This window comes from Hyperolius riggenbachi, chromosome 4, assembly GCF_040937935.1.
Source record: "Hyperolius riggenbachi isolate aHypRig1 chromosome 4, aHypRig1.pri, whole genome shotgun sequence".
Taxonomy (NCBI): Eukaryota; Metazoa; Chordata; class Amphibia; order Anura; family Hyperoliidae; genus Hyperolius; species Hyperolius riggenbachi.
In genome coordinates this window covers 302952053-302970464 of record NC_090649.1, presented here as the reverse complement: position 1 = coordinate 302970464, position 18412 = coordinate 302952053, and the positions used below count along the sequence as shown (strand labels likewise).

At 46.1% G+C, this 18412-nt stretch overlaps 1 protein-coding gene across 6 annotated transcripts in view; it reads left to right on the top strand.

Annotated features, from left to right (window-relative positions):
* LOC137503900 (trace amine-associated receptor 1-like) overlaps positions 1-18412 on the top strand; it is a 176518-nt gene that overhangs the window by 103356 nt on the left and 54750 nt on the right. Inside the window, exon 5 of one of the 6 annotated variants that reach the window (XM_068231579.1) lies at positions 1572-1681. The exons of the other annotated variants lie outside the window; for them this stretch is intronic. The gene's annotated coding sequence lies outside the window, so the exon portion shown is untranslated. The remainder of the gene's footprint in view (positions 1-1571; positions 1682-18412) is intronic. 6 annotated transcript variants of the gene reach the window in all.

Here is an 18412-nt window from a genome sequence, read left to right as displayed (position 1 = left end):
TCAATATGATCTGTCCTGGCGGATATTTTCCTGTTGCCAATATCGCTCTTTTGTCATTGTATTTAATGATCGTTCGGTAAACTTTTTTACCCGATTTTTGGCAAAACAATCGTTAAGCTGCTGTTATGAACGACCATAGTCACAAGTCTGTACTTAGCATTAGGAGTACATTTGCTATTAGACTGTCCAGATACTCCTGCTTTGCGACAGGAGTAATACAGCACACAGGGCGAGAGGCTGTGGTACTTACTTTCAAAACCTGCACTAATCCTTCGACTGGCAGCAAAACAATGGCACTCCCATTTCTCAGTGTCTGTTGGAAGCATTGAGGGACATTTATATTTTGTATGTACATGCAGCCAAAAATAATCAAGAAGTAATACTTTTTGTTATTATCCTTGCAATACATAGAACCAGATGTAAAAGGGAACCTGAGGTAAGAGACATATGGAGGCTGACTTATTTATTACCGTTTAAAGTGAACCCGAGGTGAGAGTGATATGAAGGCTGCCATATTCCCTTTGAAACAATACCAGTTGCCTGGCAGCTCTCCTGATGTATTTGGCTGTAGTAGTGTCTGAATAACACTTGAAAAAGGCATGCACCTAATCTTATCAGTTCTGACAATGTTGTCAGAAACACCTGATCTGCTGCATGCTTGTTCAGGGTCTATGGCTGAAAGTATTACAGGCAGAGGATCAGCAAGACAGCCAGGCAACTGTCATTGCTTAAAAGGAAACAAATATGGCAGCCTCCATATAACGCTCACTTCGGGTTCACTTTAAACAGTGCACATTAACTGGCTGTCCTGCTGATGCATGCAATCAGATGTTTCTGAAAAGTCTGACAAGATAAGCTGCACGCTTGTTTCAGGTGTGTGATTCAGAGATACTACTGACCAGAAAGATCAGCAGGACTGCCAGGCAACTAGTATTGTTTAAAAGGAAATACAGTTAGCAGCCTCCATGTGTCTCTTAACTCTGATTCTTTTTAGGCTACTTTCAAACTTCCTGTGTTGCATCACATCATGGTATTGTCTTCCACCCCTCCCCCATTGCAGTGAGCATTAGTCTCAATGAGACATGCTACACTACCTGTGGTGCAACGCAATGTGGTGGAAGTGGTCACAACTATGCAGAGGCAACGCAGACTCTGCAGTGAGTTGGTGATTAGCACGAGTGGTATTATGCACCAGGTACTTGCATTGGGGTTTATGACACCGCAATAATCTTTTTAGATTGTTGCGGCGGTGTGTTGCGTGCATAAAAAAGTGACATACCTCGTGTCCAGCAAGGGGCACGTCACTGCTTGAAGGACAGAGCTATGCATATTACCCTGTGGTCACACTCTGCTGCAGGGTAATATGTAGGAGGGAATGGTGTGGTGCAGATGTTCTGCCCCAGGCTTCCATGCAGCAGGACAGTTGCACTGCAAAATATGTAAAACTAGCCTCAAAGCCCGAATAAAAAAATTCAGGATGAAATACTAATGCATTGAAAAGGTGTGTATAGCAAAAATGAGCTTATGTACTGTATGTTTACAAAGCCAAAACCATCTGCTTGCATGCACAGCACACAGCTGGCGATGTTGGAACTCCTGAACTGAATCTTGGCTAACAGCAATGACACAGTGTTCAGCTGCTCAGTAGAAAGTGAAGCTGGAGCACCAATACAATACAGAGGTCAGAGATGTGCTTTCAATGTATTTCCCTGAAAATTTACTGAGAGAGAATGTTCATAAAATGTCCCTACAATTGTTACGTTTTTTTCTTGTTAAAAATATTTTTAACCCATTCTCGTTCCGTCGTTTTCACTTGAGCAATGTTCACCTCCCATTCATTAGCCTATAACTTTATCACTACTTATCACAATGAACTGATCTATATCTTGTTTTTTCTGCCACCAATTAGGCTTTCTTTGGGGAGTACATTTTGCTAAGAGCCATGTCACGGAACAGCCGTGATAAACGAAAACGCACCCGCAATCAGTTTCCTGCCTCGATTGCCGCTGCGCTGCCAAATCAGAATCTCATGTCTGTGGATACCAGCCTGAAGGGTCTCTGCTGTCTTTATAAGAGCAGCAGAGTTATTTTCATGTAACCTGGTGCCTGTGACCTGTTAGCCAGAGGTGTAATCTCAAAGCTTGTCCAAGCTGATTTCACATTCAGATGTTAATTAAAGGAACCAAAAGGTCCTTTTCATACAGGGAGATCCCAGGAAGCTAGTCACAGCTTGACACCAGGCAGCCTGGCTGCAGCCTTACCAGGAAGAAATGAATGTATTATATAATTTTTTGCCTATTTACAGAATACAGTAAATAGGGTAGTTATGAGAGTGGTATCATTGGATCCGTACGGTCATGCTGAATCTCTTGATACCAGTCGAGAGGGGCCCGGGGCCCCTACAACCCAGGTATGAATCTTCTCAGGAACCTGAACTGCTGCCCTAGCCATGTCTGATGTCATATTAATCTGTATTTTCCGACAAGTATGAATCTGTTATCCCCCTAACTATAACATGTATCGTTCATGAGTTACGGCATTTTATAAGTTTAGCCCTAAAATCCAGGGCTGTGGAGTCGGAGTCGGAGTCGTGGACGTGGAGTCGGGCAATTTTGGGTGCCTGGAGTCGGAGTCGGGAAAAAATGCACTGACTCCGACTCCGACTCCTAATGAATTTGTAACTGTAATTAAAATCGAAAATATGATAAAATGTTCTATTTCTCAGATAATAGTCATTAAAAATAATGTATATATACAGTAATAGCTGTGCTTAGTCCACAAAAATGAAATAAACCAATCAAAATTAGTTACTTGTGCTGCTTCAATAAAGCAGTCCCCGTATTTTTAAGGTCAGATATACATATCTGATTGTGACTGTATACATGATGTGTACACAGGAATCGCTTATATATACACTAAATAACATCTATGCTGTAAGAATAAAGCCTGATGTGTAGCTGTGTCACTAATAGAGATGGTCAATGAGATGGAAATAATTCTGCACTGATGCTGATTTATGCAAATGTATGCACTCCCTTTGCTGATGAAATGAAATAATTTGATATGTTGTTAAAATTTGGTTTAGTGACTACAAATTAAAGGGTACCTGAGACGGATGAAAAGTAAAGTTTTATACATACCTGGGGCTTCCTCCAGCCCCCTTCAGGCTAATCAGTCCCTCGCTGTCCTCCACCACCCGGATCTTCTGCTATGAGTCCTGGTAATTCAGCCAGTCAGCGCTGTCCGGCCGCATGCCGCTCCCACAGCCAGGAACATTCTGCACCTGCGCAATAGTGCTGCACAGGTGTAGTATGCTCCTGGCGGTGGAGTGTGTGCATGCGCACTACGCCCGACTGGCTCAAGTACCTGGACTCATAGCAGAAGATCCAGGTGGTGGAGGAGGACAACGAGGGACGGATTATCCTGAAGGCGGCTGGAGGAAGCCCCAGGTATGTATAAAACTTTCATTTCATCAGTCTCAGGTTTACTTTGTTACACAGTAGTACTATACTCTACATATGCACTCCCCACAGAGCTGCAGGGAATCCACTGAGAATGCTGTGCACAACTGCACATTGAACACAGAGGTGTTGTCTGTTTACAATCTCCTTATTCCCCTGCAGAGTACCTGCACATCATTCTTACATGCACCCACAGTTACATTGCCTAGGACCTGATAGATGTTCTTTGTTCCGGTTTGTACCTTTTACAAGTACTCTTACCAAGGACTAATTTTAGTCTAAAGGGAATAAATATAGTAGTCTACATATCCTTCTCACTTCAGTTGTCTTGTAAAATTCCTAAGCGTTGGCAGTTAAGAGACGAATTTCACGTTACATACTTTTAATCAGCAAAATTGTAATATGCAAATTAGAGGAGTCGGAGTCGAGGAGTCGGAGTCGGAGGAATCCTAAACTGAGGAGTCGGAGTTGGAGTCGGTGGATTTTTGGACCGACTCCACAGCCCTGCTAAAATCTCTCAGAGGGAATGAACTGTCATTGGATGAATGGGCAGATAACGTTGCCTCATACATCAGTTTCTGTGAGGACTCTTGTGTACCAGCAAAATCCTTCAAGCTGTACCCGAACAACAAGCCGTGGTTCACCAACAAGCTACGGCAGCTGCGAAGGCGCAAGGAGGTTGCGCAGAGGTCCGGCAACTGAGAGGACTATAGAAGGGCAAGAAACGACCTCAATTGCGAGATGAGCTGCCAAAAAAGAGTATGCTGAAAGAGTGGAACACAACCTCTGCTCAAACAACTCACGTGCCGTATGGAAGGGGCTGAAGGCCGCCACTAACTACAAGCCCCAACCCCAGCAGGCGACACCCAACTCGACACTAGCAGAAGAACTCAGCAGATTCTACTGCAGGTTCGAGAACCAGGGAGTACCGGAGGGAAACCTGGCATCGGCTACCCCACCCCTGTGCCTGGCAAACAACAACCTGCCCTCTCCCTCGGTGGTGAGCAAAGCCGAGGTCCTGCGCCTCTTATCAACACTTAATGCCAGGAAAGCCTCCGGCCCTGACGGAGTGTCTCCAGCCTGCCTGAAAACCTGCTGTTGGCAACTTGCTCCCATCCTCTTTGCCATCTTCACCAAGTCCCTGGAGGAAGGCAAGGTCCCCACTTGCTTTAAGAGGTCTACCATCATACCTGTCCCTAAGAAACAAGGGGTCTCCGATCTCAACAACTTTAGACCCGTAGCCCTGACGTCTGTAATCATGAAAACCATGGACCGGGCAGTCCTAGCCTACCTTAAGCTCTCCACTTCACCCATCCTAGACCCCTACCAGTTTGCCTACAGGGAAAACAGGTCCACCGATGATGCAATCAATATCTGCTTGGAACTCACCAACGACCACCTGGACAGGCCAGACACGTATGCTAGAATATTTCTCCTGGACTTCAGTTCGGCCTTCAATACCATCTGCCCACGCATTCTGCAATGGGACCTTGCTGCACTCAGAGTCCACCCAAGCCTACTACTGTGGATCACAGACTTTCTCACCAACAGATCCCAAGTAGTCAAACTGGGCGATATCCACTCACAAGCAGCGATCATGAACACAGGTGCTCCCCAAGGCTGCGTCCTGTCACCACTGCTGTTCTCCCTCTACACAAACAACTGCAGATCGGAGGCAGAGTCCGTAAAGGTCATCAAGTTCGCCGATGACACCACCATCATTGGCCTTGTCACCAGGAATAACGTCCAAGAGTACTGCCAACAGGTGGAGAGAATTTGCAACTGGAGCAAGGAGAACAGGCTGGTGCTTAACACTGCAAAAACTGTTGAGCTAATCATTGACTTCAGGAAGTCTGCCCCCCCTCCGCCCCCTATTTATATTGACAGCACCGAGGTAGCCAGGGTGCCATGTGCCCGGCTTCTGGGTACTATAATTTCCAGTGATCTCAGCTGGAAGCCCAACATCACTGCCACCCAACGGAAAGCCCAGCAAAGACTCTTCTTCCTCCGCCAGCTGAGAAAGTTTGGCATGACTAGGAAAAAATCCTAACCAGCTTCTACACCGCCACCATTGAGTCAATCCTCTCCTCCTCCATCTTGGTCTGGTATGCTGAGGCCACCGCAAATGACAAGGACAAACTTCAGAGGGTCATTAGGTCAGCGGAGAGGATCGTTGGGTGCCCCCTCCCCTCTCTTGCCCTGCTACACAACAACAGACTGAAGTCCAGGGCTCTGAGGATTGCCAATGATCCTTCTCACCCAGGCCACCGCTACTTCAGCCTGCTGCCACTGGGCCGGAGGCTTCAGGCCATCTCCACAAAGACCACGAGACACAGGAACTCGTTCTTCCCCTCGGCGGTGAACCTCCTCAACTCCCTCCACATACTACCATCAATGCAAGCCTGGACGAGCTGCGGGGCGGTCTGTACCATGGCGGAACGTTCAACCACACCAACCAACCCACCAGACTAACCATCACGGTGTCACACTAGGGACTGTGATGCTTTAAGGATGTATATGCAAATGCAATACTATGTGTAGTGAGATACAATTGCATGGAGCAACGCAATGTGCAGTGGAATTGCAATGAAATGCTAACTCACGCTAACCGATGCCTCTACGGCTCGCTGCTATCTATCTATGTCTTTATCTATGTCTCTCTCTAAGCCAGATGTATAGTGCCAAAAACAATTCCGGGCATGACCCAGTCATGCTTGGCGAAATACAGTTTTCTGATTCATTGGTGGGTAACTCAGAGGGGGCCGGCATTGCCACACCCCCAAAACAGCTTCATCAAAAGCACATGGCCGGCAGGCGGGCCTTCATTCCTCCATTTTCCACCTTGATGAACGCACGGACACCGTGAGGAACAAGTGGAGGCCATTTTGCTTGGATTTTAAATTAAACTGAAACAAAGAACTTTGCGGAACTTGAAACCAAGGACTTGATGATTTTCCCACAAGAGGACATTTTCCATGAAACTAAGTATTTTTTCTCCCTTTCTTTTCTTTTTCATACTGGCTATTCATGTTTCAATAATTGTTGATTTTAATAATTGTCTGTATATATTAATTATTTATATTGCTTTCAATAAACCGACGCTATCGTCGTTTGTTGTTCCAGCTACCCTATTATTCAGCATACACAGAAACTGAACTCAGGTCTCTGAAGAGACGCTACTATTGTTGATATCTAGACAGAATACAGAGTGTTTTAACCGTTTTATTTGCAGGTCGAGAAATAGCCAGTTAGTGAGTTCCCCTGTCTCAGAAAACAGAGGTGGTGGCAGATACCCTGAAATAGTGTGTAAAGTTGTAATTACCGTACCTCACAGGCTCCCTTCTGGTTTGTCTGCGGCCAATTCCCAACGCATTGACTGCGACCAGAGTTCGCACGATCCGTGCGCTGGCACCGTTTGGAAGGCATTTCGCGGTCTGACCACTAGGGCTCCTGTGACAAGCCACTTTACTGTAAATGCATTTTAACAGGAAGAATAAGAAAAAAACGGAAAAACATCTCAGTTTTCAGCCATTATAGTTTTAAAATAATACATGCCTCCATAATTAAAGCTCACGTATTGTATTTGCCCATATGTCCCGGTTATTACACTGTTAAAATTTTGTCCCTATCACAATGTATGGCGACAATATTTTATTTGAAAATAAAGGTGCATTTTTTCCGTTTTGCATCTATCACTATTTACAAGTTTAAAATAAAAAAATATATAGAAATATTTCATCTTTACATTGATATTTAAAAATTTAGACCCTTAGGTAAATATTTACATGGTTTTTTTTTAATTGTAATTTTTTTTTTTGATATTAAACATTTTATTTGGGTAGTTTTGGGAGGGTGGGATGTAAACAATAGGTTTATAATGTAAATGTGTGTTGATTTTTATTTTTTTTACTTTTAGTTGTAGTATTACTTTTTGACCACAAGATGGCGGTCATGAGTTTGTTTACATGGCGTCACTCTAAGCGTAACATACGATTAGAGAGACGCATGGGGGACGCTACAGCCAGAAAAAGCAAAGCTTCCGAGAGCAGCTGTCGCTTTTTCAGCGGGGGAGAGGAATCAGTGATCGGGCACCATAGCCCGATTCACTGATTACCTGGCTAACGAACCATGGGCCGGGAGTGCGCATGCACGTGCGCGATCGGCCACGGGAGCGCGCATGGTTCCTGGATGTAGTTTCTACGTCCAGGAACTAAAATAGGTTAACTAACCGTCATCCCCAAAGAGGGTAAGGACCCACAACTGCCCCAAAGTTATAGGCCCATCTCCCTTTTAAATTCCGACCTAAAAATAATTACTAAAGTTCTAGCTAACCACCTTAATCCTATCTTGGACTCTCTGATAAATAATGATCATGTTGGTTTCATCAACGGTCGTCAGGCGGGAGATAACACAAGAAAGGCAATTAACCTAATTTCCCTTATGAATAGATCAGGGATGCCCTCTCTGCTTCTAAGTTTGGATGCAGAGAAGGCATTTGATAGACTTTCTTGGCCCTTTTTCTTTAGAGTTTTACATCACCAGGGAATTCAAGGCCCATTCATATCTATTATCCGATTCCTCTATTCCTCTCCTTCCACAACAATTAAACTACCATTTGCCCCACCTACTCCCATCAATATATGTAATGGTACAAGGCAGGAGTGTCCCCTCTCTCCCCTTCTCTTTGCTATTAGTATTGAACCACTCGCATCTGCAATCAGAACAAATTCTGATATACGGGGTGTAAAACAAGGAAGCTCCGAATTCAAGATTTCTCTGTTTGCAGAAGACATCCTCTTTACCATTACACAACCTTTATTATCCCTACCAGTTCTACACACAACCATTAAGACTTATGAATCCATATCAGGTTTTAAATTAAATCAGGACAAGACTGAGGATCTCCCAATTAAAATTTCTCCTTACTTATTAGCTACCTTAAAGACCCATTACCCATATAATTGGCGGACTAAGACGTTAAAATATCTAGGGATACATCTCTCAACAACATATCCCTCCCTCTATAAATATAATTTTCCCCCGCTAATACACCAAATTCTTCAGGATCTTCATAGGTGGACTTCTCATAAAATCTCTTGGATAGGTAGAATTTTTCATTAAAAATGAATATTTTACCACGTATCTTATACCTATTTGAAACTCTCCCAGTTTGAGTCCCCTCATCTCAGCTGTCCAGGTTGCAGTCCGAATTCCTGAAGTTTGTCTGGAATCATAAACGGACCAGAGTTTCCAGATCAGTTCTCCTTTCTCCAAGAGAACATGGTGGTTTAGCCCTTCCTCATCTGAAACTATACTATCAAGCTGCCCACCTTAGACAGCTGACTGAGTGGTCTGACTAGTCTTTACAAAATGAGCCTTCATTGAAGCTACTAGCGTTTCCCCTATTTCATTCGCTGCTCTGATCTGGTCAAAACCACACCCTAACCTTCCTATATCTAGGCTTCTACCTACCATATCGTTTTCCCTGAGTGTCTGGAGATCAGTTGTTCAATTGGCATCCTTACGGTCAAAACCTTCACCATTGTGCCCGATTTTGGGAAATCCAGTCTTCCCTCCAGGGATGCATGCAGGGACGGTTCAAGTAACAATTGGGCCCTAGGGAAAAATTAGCCTGGGGGTCCCCAACAGACAGCCCCTGACCAAAAAGCGCCATTAGAGGCCCTTTGTTGCAGCCAAATTCCCCTCCTGGGCCCATGAGCTGGCTGCTGACCCTCCCCAATCACTGCCCAACTTAAGACTCTGCAGCGTCCCTGGGGAGCAACAGTTAAGATGGGGGAGGGACACCTTGGGGGCCCCTGCAGGCTCTGGCGCCGTGGGACAATTGCCCATTTTTTCCTATGGTAGCTCCGGCCCTGGATGCATGACACCTTTAACCACTTGAGGACCGTGGGCTTTACACCCCTTAAAGGGAAGGTCCAAGCAAAATAAAAAAATGAGTTTCACTTACCTGGGGCTTCTACCAGCCCCATGCAGCCATCCTGTGCCCTCGTAGTCACTCACTGCTGCTCCAGTCCCCCGCTGGCAGCTTTCCGACCTCGGAGGTCGGCGGGCCGCATTGCGTACGTTTTTACGCATTCCCACTAGTGCAGGAACATTAACACATACATTTTTACGCATTACTGGTTCAATGCGTAAAAATTTACGCATAGAACCAGTAACGCGTAAAATGTATGTGTTAATGTTCTTGCACTAGCGGGAATGCGTAAAAACGTACGCAATGCGGCCCGCCGACCTCCGAGGTCGGAAAGCTACCAGCAAGGGACTGGAGCAGCAGTGAGTGACTACGAGGGCACAGGATGGCTGCATGGGGCTGGTAGAAGCCCCAGGTAAGTGAAACTCATTTTTTTATTTTGCTTGGACCTTCCCTTTAAGGACCAGGCACTTTTTTTCCATTCAGACCACTGCAGCTTTCACGGTTTATTGCTCGCTCATACAACCTACCACCTAAATGAATTTTGGCTCCTTTTCTTGTCACTAATAAAGCTTTCTTTTGGTGCTATTTGATTGCTGCTGCGATTTTTACTTTTTATTATATTCATCAAAAAGGACATGAATTTTGGCAAAAAAATGATTTTTTTAACTTTCTGTACTGACATTGTTCAAATAAAGTAAAATTTCTGTATACATGCAGCGCGAAAAATGTGGACAAACATGTTTTTGATAAAAAAAAAACCCCATTCAGTGTATATTTATTGGTTTGGGTAAAAGTTATAGCGTTTACAAACTATGGTGCAAAAAGTGAATTTTCCCATTTTCAAGCATCTATGACTTTTCTGACCCCCTGTCATGTTTCATGAGGGGCTAGAATTCCAGGATAGTATATCACAATTAAGTCCAAGAGAACCTGGGTGATGAACAGCTGCAAAAAGTCTAGGGCCGTTCCTAGATGAGCTGTCGCCACCTGGACTCCAGACTGGGCGGTGAAAGGGGGCACTACGGGTGCGGCGGAATCAGGGGATTGCCAATCTGGATGTGCCAGCACCTCTGGGAGTCTATGGGTACTACGGGCCCGTCTTCTTCTTGGTGGCTGCGACGGGGGTACTACTGCACTTGCCACCGTACCAGTTTCAACTTCCATGCTGGTGCTCACCACTTCACCAGGGTCTACAGAAGTACTAGTACCAAGTCCAGGAGATGCTGCGCTGCTGGTGCCTGCCTCACCAAGAAAACTATCATCAGCGCTAGCACCACCCTGCTGCCCTTGAGGCGGATCCTGCGCCACCTGCGGTCTAACGACATGGGGTCTGGTACGCCTGGCTCTAGCCGGGAACCAAAGCCTCGTCATCACTTTCGGTCAGGGAACCACTGCTTTCCACAGGTTCAAATTCGGACCCGGATGATTCGACGGATGATTCTTCCCAAAAGAACTCATCCGACTGGTCCATATACCTGTATACCTCCTCATCGGAAAGCCCCCTTTTTGCCATTGTGGACTGCTACATTTATGGGGTTTTCCTCCGAGACTACCTAGAAAAAAAGAGCACTTACCTAGCAAAAAGGGAGTATTTGAGAGGTATTGGGGTTGGTGGGAAGTTGAGTCTCAGAGGCAATCAAACAATCACGGGACAATCAAATACAATTACAGCACAATCAACTCCAATCACAGCACAAGCAAATCTGATGCACTCGGAAGGTGGTGGTTGGAGGTGGTGGGGGGGAGGGTGGGGTTGGGTGTGGTGGGGGGGAGGGTGGGGTTGGGTGTGGTGGGGGGGAGGGTGGGGTTGGGTGTGGCGGGGGGAGGGTGGGGTTGGGTGTGGAGGGAAGTGGGGTCTCAGGCAATCAAACAATCAGACAGTAAACAGTTAGAAGAAAATGACACTTTGTGACAAAAAAAAAAAAAGTTTCCATTTCTTCTAACTTGCGACAAAATAAAAAATGAAATCTGCCACGGACTCACTATGCTCCTCTATGAATACCTTAAAGTGTCTACTTTCCAAAATGGGGTCATTTGTGGGGTGTGTTCACTGTCCTGGCATTTTGGGGGGTGCCTAATTGTAAGCACCCCTGTAAAGCCTAAAGATGCTCATTGGACTTTGGGCCCCTTAGCGCAGTTAGGCTGCAAAAAAGTGCCATACATGTGGTATTGTCGTACTCAGGAGAAGTAGTATAATGTGTTTTGGGGTGTATTTTTACACATACCCATGCTGGGTGGGAGAAATATCTCCGTAAATGACAATTTTTTATTTTTTTTTACACACAATTGTCTATTTACAGAGATATTTCTCCCACTCAGCATGGGTATGTGTAAAAATACACCCCAAAACACATTATACTACTTCTCCTGAGTACGGCGATGCCACTTGTGTGGCACTTTTTTTGCACCCTAACTGCGATAAGGGGCCCAAAGTCCAATGAGTACCTTTAGGATTTCACAGGTCATTTTGCTACATTTGGTTTCAAGACTACTCCTCACGGTTTAGGGCCCCTAAAATGCCAGGGAAGTATAGGAACCCCACAAATGACCCCCATTTTAGAAAGAAGACACCCCAAGGTATTCCGTTAGGAGTATGGTGAGTTCATAGAAGATTTTTTTTTTGTCACAAGTTAGCGGAAATTGATTTTAATTGTGTTTTTTCACAAAGTGTCATTTTCCGCTAACTTGTGACAAAAAATAAAATCTTCTATGAACTCACCATACTCCTAACGGAATACCTTTGGGTGTCTTCTTTCTAAAATGGGGTAATTTGTGGGGTTCCTATACTGCCCTGGCATTTTAGGGGCCCTAAACCGTGAGGAGTAGTCTTGAAACCAAATGTCGCAAAATGACCTGTGAAATCCTAAAGGTACTCATTGGACTTTGGGCCCCTTAGCGCACTTAGGGTGCAAAAAAGTGCCACACATGTGGTACCGCCGTACTCAGGAGAAGTAGTATAATGTGTTTTGTGGTGTATTTTTACACATACAGATGCTGGGTGGGAGAAATATCTCTGTTAATGACAATTGTTTGATTTTTTTTTTACACACAATTGTCCATTTACAGAGAGATTTCTCCCACCCAGCATGGGTTTGTATAGAAATACACCCCAAAACACATTATACTACTTCTTCTGAGTACGGCGATACCACTTGTGTGACACTTTTTTGCAACCTAGGTGCACTAAGGGGCCTAACGTCCTATTCACAGGTCATTTTGAGGCATTTGGATTTTAGACTACTCCTCATGGTTTAGGGCCCCTAAAATGCCAGGGCAGTATAGGAACCCTACAAGTGACACCATTTTAGAAAGAAGACACCCCAAGGTATTCTGTTAGGAGTATGGTGAGTTCATAGAAGATTTTTTTTTTGTCACAAGTTAGCGGAAAATTACATTTTGTGAAAAAAAAACCAATACAAATCAATTTCCGCTAACTTGTGACAAAAAATAAAATCTTCTATGAACTCATCATACACCTAACAGAATACCTTGGGGTGTCTTCTTTCTAAAATGGGGTCACTTGTGGGGTTCCTATACTGCCCTGGCATTTTAGGGGCCCTAAACCGTGAGGAGTAGTCTGGAAACCAAATGCCGCAAAATGACCCTTAAAATCCTAAAGGTACTTTGGGCCCCTTAGCGCAGTTAGGGTGCAAAAAAGTGTCACACATGTGGTATCGCTGTACTCAGGAGAAGTAGTATAATGTGTTTTGTGGTGTATTTTTACATATAACCATGCTGGGTGGGAGAAATATCTCTGTAAATGACACATTTTTGATTTTTTTTTTAAACACAATTGTCCATATACAGAGAGATTTCTCCCACCCAGCATGGGTATGTGTAAAAATACACCACAAAACACAGTATAGTACTTCTCCTGAGTACGGCGATACCACATGTGTGACACTTTTTTGCAGCCTAGGTGCGCTACGGGGCCCAACGTCCTATTCACAGGTCATTTTGAGGCATTTGTTTTCTAGACTACTCCTTACGGTTTAGGGCCCCTAAAATGCCAGGGCAGTATAGGAACCCCACAAGTGACCCCATTTTAGAAAGAAGACACCCCAAGGTATTCTGTTAGGTGTATGGTGAGTTCATAGAAGCTTTTATTTTTTGTCACAAGTTAGTGAAAAATGACACTTTGTGAAAAAAACAATAAAAATCAATTTCCGCTAACTGTTGACAAAAAATAAAATCTTCTATGAATTCGTCATACACCTAACAGAATACCTTGGGGTGTCTTCTTTCTAAAATGGGGTCACTTGTGGGGTTCCTATACTGCCCTGGCATTTTACGGGCCCAAAACCGTGAGTAGTCTGGAAACCAAATTTCTCAAAATGACTGTTATGGGGTATAAGCATCTGCAAATTTTGATGACAGGTGGTCTATGAGGGGGTAAATTTTGTGGAACCGGTCATAAGCAGGGTGGCCTCTTAGATGACAGGTTGTATTGGGCCTGATCTGATGGATAGGAGTGCTAGGGGGGTGACAGGAGGTGATTGATGGGTGTCTCGGGGTGGTTAGAGGGGAAAATAGATGCAATCAATGCACTGGGGAGGTGATCGGAAGGGGGTCTGAGGGTTTGGCCGAGTAATCAAGAGCCCACACGGGGCAAATTAGGGCCTGATCTGATGGGTAGGTGTGCTAGGGGGTGACAGGAGGTGATTGATGGGTGTCTCAAGGTGTGATTAGAGGGGGGAAATAGATGCAAGCAATGCACTGGCGAGGTGATCAGGGCTGGGGTCTGAGGGCGGTTTGAGGGTGTGGGCGGGTGATTGGATGCCCTAGGGACAGATGGAGGTCTAATCTGATGGGTATCAGTGACGGAGGCTGATTGATGGGTGATTAGTGGGTGATTAGATGGCAGAACAGATGTAAACAATGCACTTTGGAGGTGATCTGAGGGTAGGTCTAGGGCAATCGGATGGTGTGGGTGGGTGATCAGATTGCCCGCAAGGGGCAGGTTAGGGGCTGATTGATGGGTGGCAGTGACAGGGGGTGATTGATGGGTGGCAGTGACAGGGGGTGACTGATGGGTGATTGATAGGTGATTGACAGGTGATCAGTGGGTTATTACAGGAAAGAACAGATGTAAATCATGCACTGGTGAATTGATAAGAGGGGGTCTGAAGGCAATCTGAGCGTGTGGGGCTGGTGATTGGGTGCCCGCAAGGGGCAGATTAGGGTCTATTCTGATGGGTAACAGTGACAGGTGGTGATAGGGGGTGATTGATGGGTAATTAGTGGGTGTTTACAGGAGAGAACAGATGTAAACACTGCACTTGGGAGGTGATCTGATGTCGGATCTGCGGGCGATCTATTGGTATGGGTGGGTGATCAGATTGCCCACAAGGGGCAGGTTAGGGGCTGATTGATGGGTGGCAGTGACAGGGGGTGATTGATGGGTGGCAGTGACAGGGGGTGATTGATGGGTGATTGACAGGTGATCAGTGGGTTATTACAGGGAAGAACGGATGTAAATAATGCACTGGCGAATTGATAAGGGGGGGTCTGAGGGCAATTTGAGCGTGTGGGCGGGTGATTGGGTGCCCGCAAGGTGCAGATAGGGGTCTAATCTGATGGGTAGCAGTGACAGGGGGTGATTTATGGGTAATTAGTGGGTGCTTAGGGTAGAGAACAGATGTAAACACTGCACTTGGGAGGTGATCTGACGTCGGATCTGCGGGCGATCTATTGGTGTGGGTGGGTGATCAGATTGCCCGCAAGGGGCAGGTTAGGGGGTGATTGATGGCTGGCAGTGACAGGGGGTGATTGATGGCTGGCAGTGACAGGGGGTGATTGACAGGTGATCAGTGGGTTATTACAGGGAAGAACAGATGTAAATAATGCACTGGCGAATTGATAAGGAGGAGTTTGAGGGCAATCTGAGCGTGTGGGCGGGTGATTGGGTGCCCGCAAGGGGCAGATCAGGGTCTAATCTGATGGGTAACAGTGACAGGTGGTGATTGATGGGTGATTGATTGGTAATTAGTGGGTGTTTAGGGTAGAGAACAGATGTAAACACTGCACTTGGGAGGTGATCTGATGTCGGATCTGCGGGCGATCTATTGGTGTGGGTGGGTGATCAGATTGCCCGCAAGGGGCAGGTTAGGGGCTGATTGATGGGTGGCAGTGACAGGGGGTGATTGACGGGTGATTGACAGGTGATTGACAGGTAATTGACAGGTGATCAGTGGGTTATTACAGGGGGGATAGAGGCATACAGTACACAGGGGGGGGGGGGTCTGGGGAGAATCTGAGGGGTGGGGGGTGATCAGGAGGGAGCATAGGGCAGTTTAGGGTTAAAAAAAATAGCGTTGACAGAAAGTTACAGGGAGTCATTGATGGGTGATTTGGGGGGTGATTGGGTGCTAACAGTGGTCTGGGGGGTGGGCAGGTTGGGGTCTGAGGGGTGCTGTGGGCGATCAGGAGGCGGTGGGGGGAAATCAGTGTGCTTGGGTGCAGACTAGGGTGGCTGCAGCCTGCCCTGGTGGTCCCTCGGACACTGGGACCACCAGGGCAGGAGGCAGCCTGTATAATAGGCTTTGTATACATTACAAAGCCTATTATACATACGTGCAGCGGCGATCCGGGTGCTAGTAACCCGCCGGCGCTTCCGAACGGCCGGCGGGTTACAGCGCAAGTGGGGCGGAGCCAGTCGCCAGTGGCTGATCGCGTCACAAATGACGCGATCGCCGCATAACCACGCCTGCCTCCGCCGATGGGCGTATTGCGGTCGTTTAGGCCCAGTCTTTGCCACCGCCCATTGGCTGGAGGCGGTCGGCAAGTGGTTAATTAAAAAAAAAAGTGTTACAAAAAATAAATATATTTTTAACTATATTTAAAACATTTTTCATACAGTTCCTTTTACCCGTGAGGGCTGGTAGAATGCAGAGTTTGTGGAGCTCACGGAAATGGGGCTCTGTCTCCTGACCAATACCAACCCACAAAACCCATAACATTGGACAATCTGAAAACATTGGGTGAGGAAACCTCCTCACTTTGCAAAGTGCTCTAGTCCAAGGTTGAGGGCAAAAAGTGCAGCCTCAGCTCATAACTCGGTTGAGTTAACAGCCACCACACATGCGAGGAATGCCCTAGAGTGTTGTGGAGGAAACTGAGAGCCTACTTTAGATATAATGGGATGTTCTTCGCCTACCAAGTAAATAAGCAAAGAGGGTCATTTTATATCCTTCACTTATTTATAATAAAATATAAAAAGATTACTTTTATAGAAATAATTAGAGAATATAATATTTTATTTAAAGAATGCCTTTTGTATTCTTCTTTCTTGGTTTTGTATACTTCATTCATCTGTATAGTTCTTTCTTCTGATCTGTATCCAGCTTTCATATTCTGTATAGTGCTATGTAGTGACGTTATCTTCTTCTGTCTTCTATGGTCATTTTTATCTAAGCTTTATGATTTTCAGGTTCTTCAATTCTACTGACTTCTGTTGTTTCCTGGGTGTGGTGCAATAGGATTTTGGTGGAAAATTCAATATTTCAATTTGCTGTTAAGCATTCTTATTGGCACTGCTTCTGTATCATGCTTAAAGGGACACTTAAGCCAGGAATAAAAAAATCAGTTTTACTTTCCTGGGGATTCTACCAGCCCCCTCCAGCCGGCCTGTGCCCTCACAGTCACTCAGGGAGCCTCTGGTCCCCCGCTGCCAGCTAGTTTCGTTTTCACCGACAGGCCTGGCCACACGTATTTTTCTTTGTGTTCCCATCCGCAATAGCATCCTGCGCTTGTGCAGGACACTATTGAGGATAGGAACATGAAGAAGGATACGCATGGCCAGGCCTACGTAGGTGCTGAAAGCCCGCCAACTTCCTGTCAGGGCCTGTCAGCGAAAATGAAACTAGCTGGCGGCGGGGGACCGGAGGCTTCATGAGTGGCTGCAAGGGATGACTGGAGGGGGCTGGTAGAAGCCCTAGGCAAGTAAAACCGATTTTTTTTATTCCAGGCTTAAGTGTCCCTTTAAAGGGACTCAGAGCTCATGAAAATAAAAAGATTTATACATACCTGGGGCTTCCTCCAGCCCCATACGCTCCGATTGCTCCCACGCCACCGTCCTCGGTTTTCTGCAGTGTTGGTACCGGGTCCCCACACTTCCGTCAGTCGGCTCCAGTCTACGTTCTTTGCGTATCTCTCCAGCATCTGCAGAGATACGAAAAGAGCGCACTTTTCCTGCGTAGACTGGAGCCGACTGACAGAAGTGCGGGGCCCCGGTACCGGCACTGCAGAGAAGACTAGGGATGGTGGCGTGGGAGCGATCAGAGCGTATAGGGCTGGGCGAAGCCCCAGGTATGTATAAATCTTTTTATTTTCATGAGCTCTGGTACACTTTAATTTTGCTCAATTTTGTTTCATCGTAGTGTAATGGATTGCGGAGATGCCCCCGCACGGTCTGGCGGCGGGGCGGCTGTCTCCGCGTTCAGACCGGCAGTTTCCGCACATGCGTCTGGTTTGCCTGGGCCTTCTACTGCACAGAGATGGAGAGCTACGCGCGCGCTGGGAGGCAGGACCTTTATGCCAGAAGGAGAGGGATCAGCTGATCAGGTCGAGTGGCGCTGGGCGGCGCTGAGGAGCGCTGCAGTATATATAGATCGTGCTGGTCAGTCTCAGGTTGTTTGCCGTTGCGAATACTTACGTGTGAGCACTCAGACCTCAGTCAGATCCCACAGTGTGTTAGAACCAGGTGGACCTGGAAATTCACACTTAGCCAGATTACGCTTGTGTTATACTTTAGACCAGTTCTGGGGTATTGAGACCAGTGACCTCACACCCAAGCTTAGGATTACTGTGTCATTGCTGTATTATACTTTAGACCAGTTCCGGGGTGTTGAGACCAAGGACCTCACACCCAAGCTTAGGATTACTGTGTCATTACTGTGTTATACTTTAGACCAGTTGCGGGGTGTTGAGACCAAGGACCTCACACCCAAGCTTAGGATTACTGTGTCATTGCTGAGTTATTCTCTAGACTAGTTCCTGGGTGTGGAGACCAAGGACC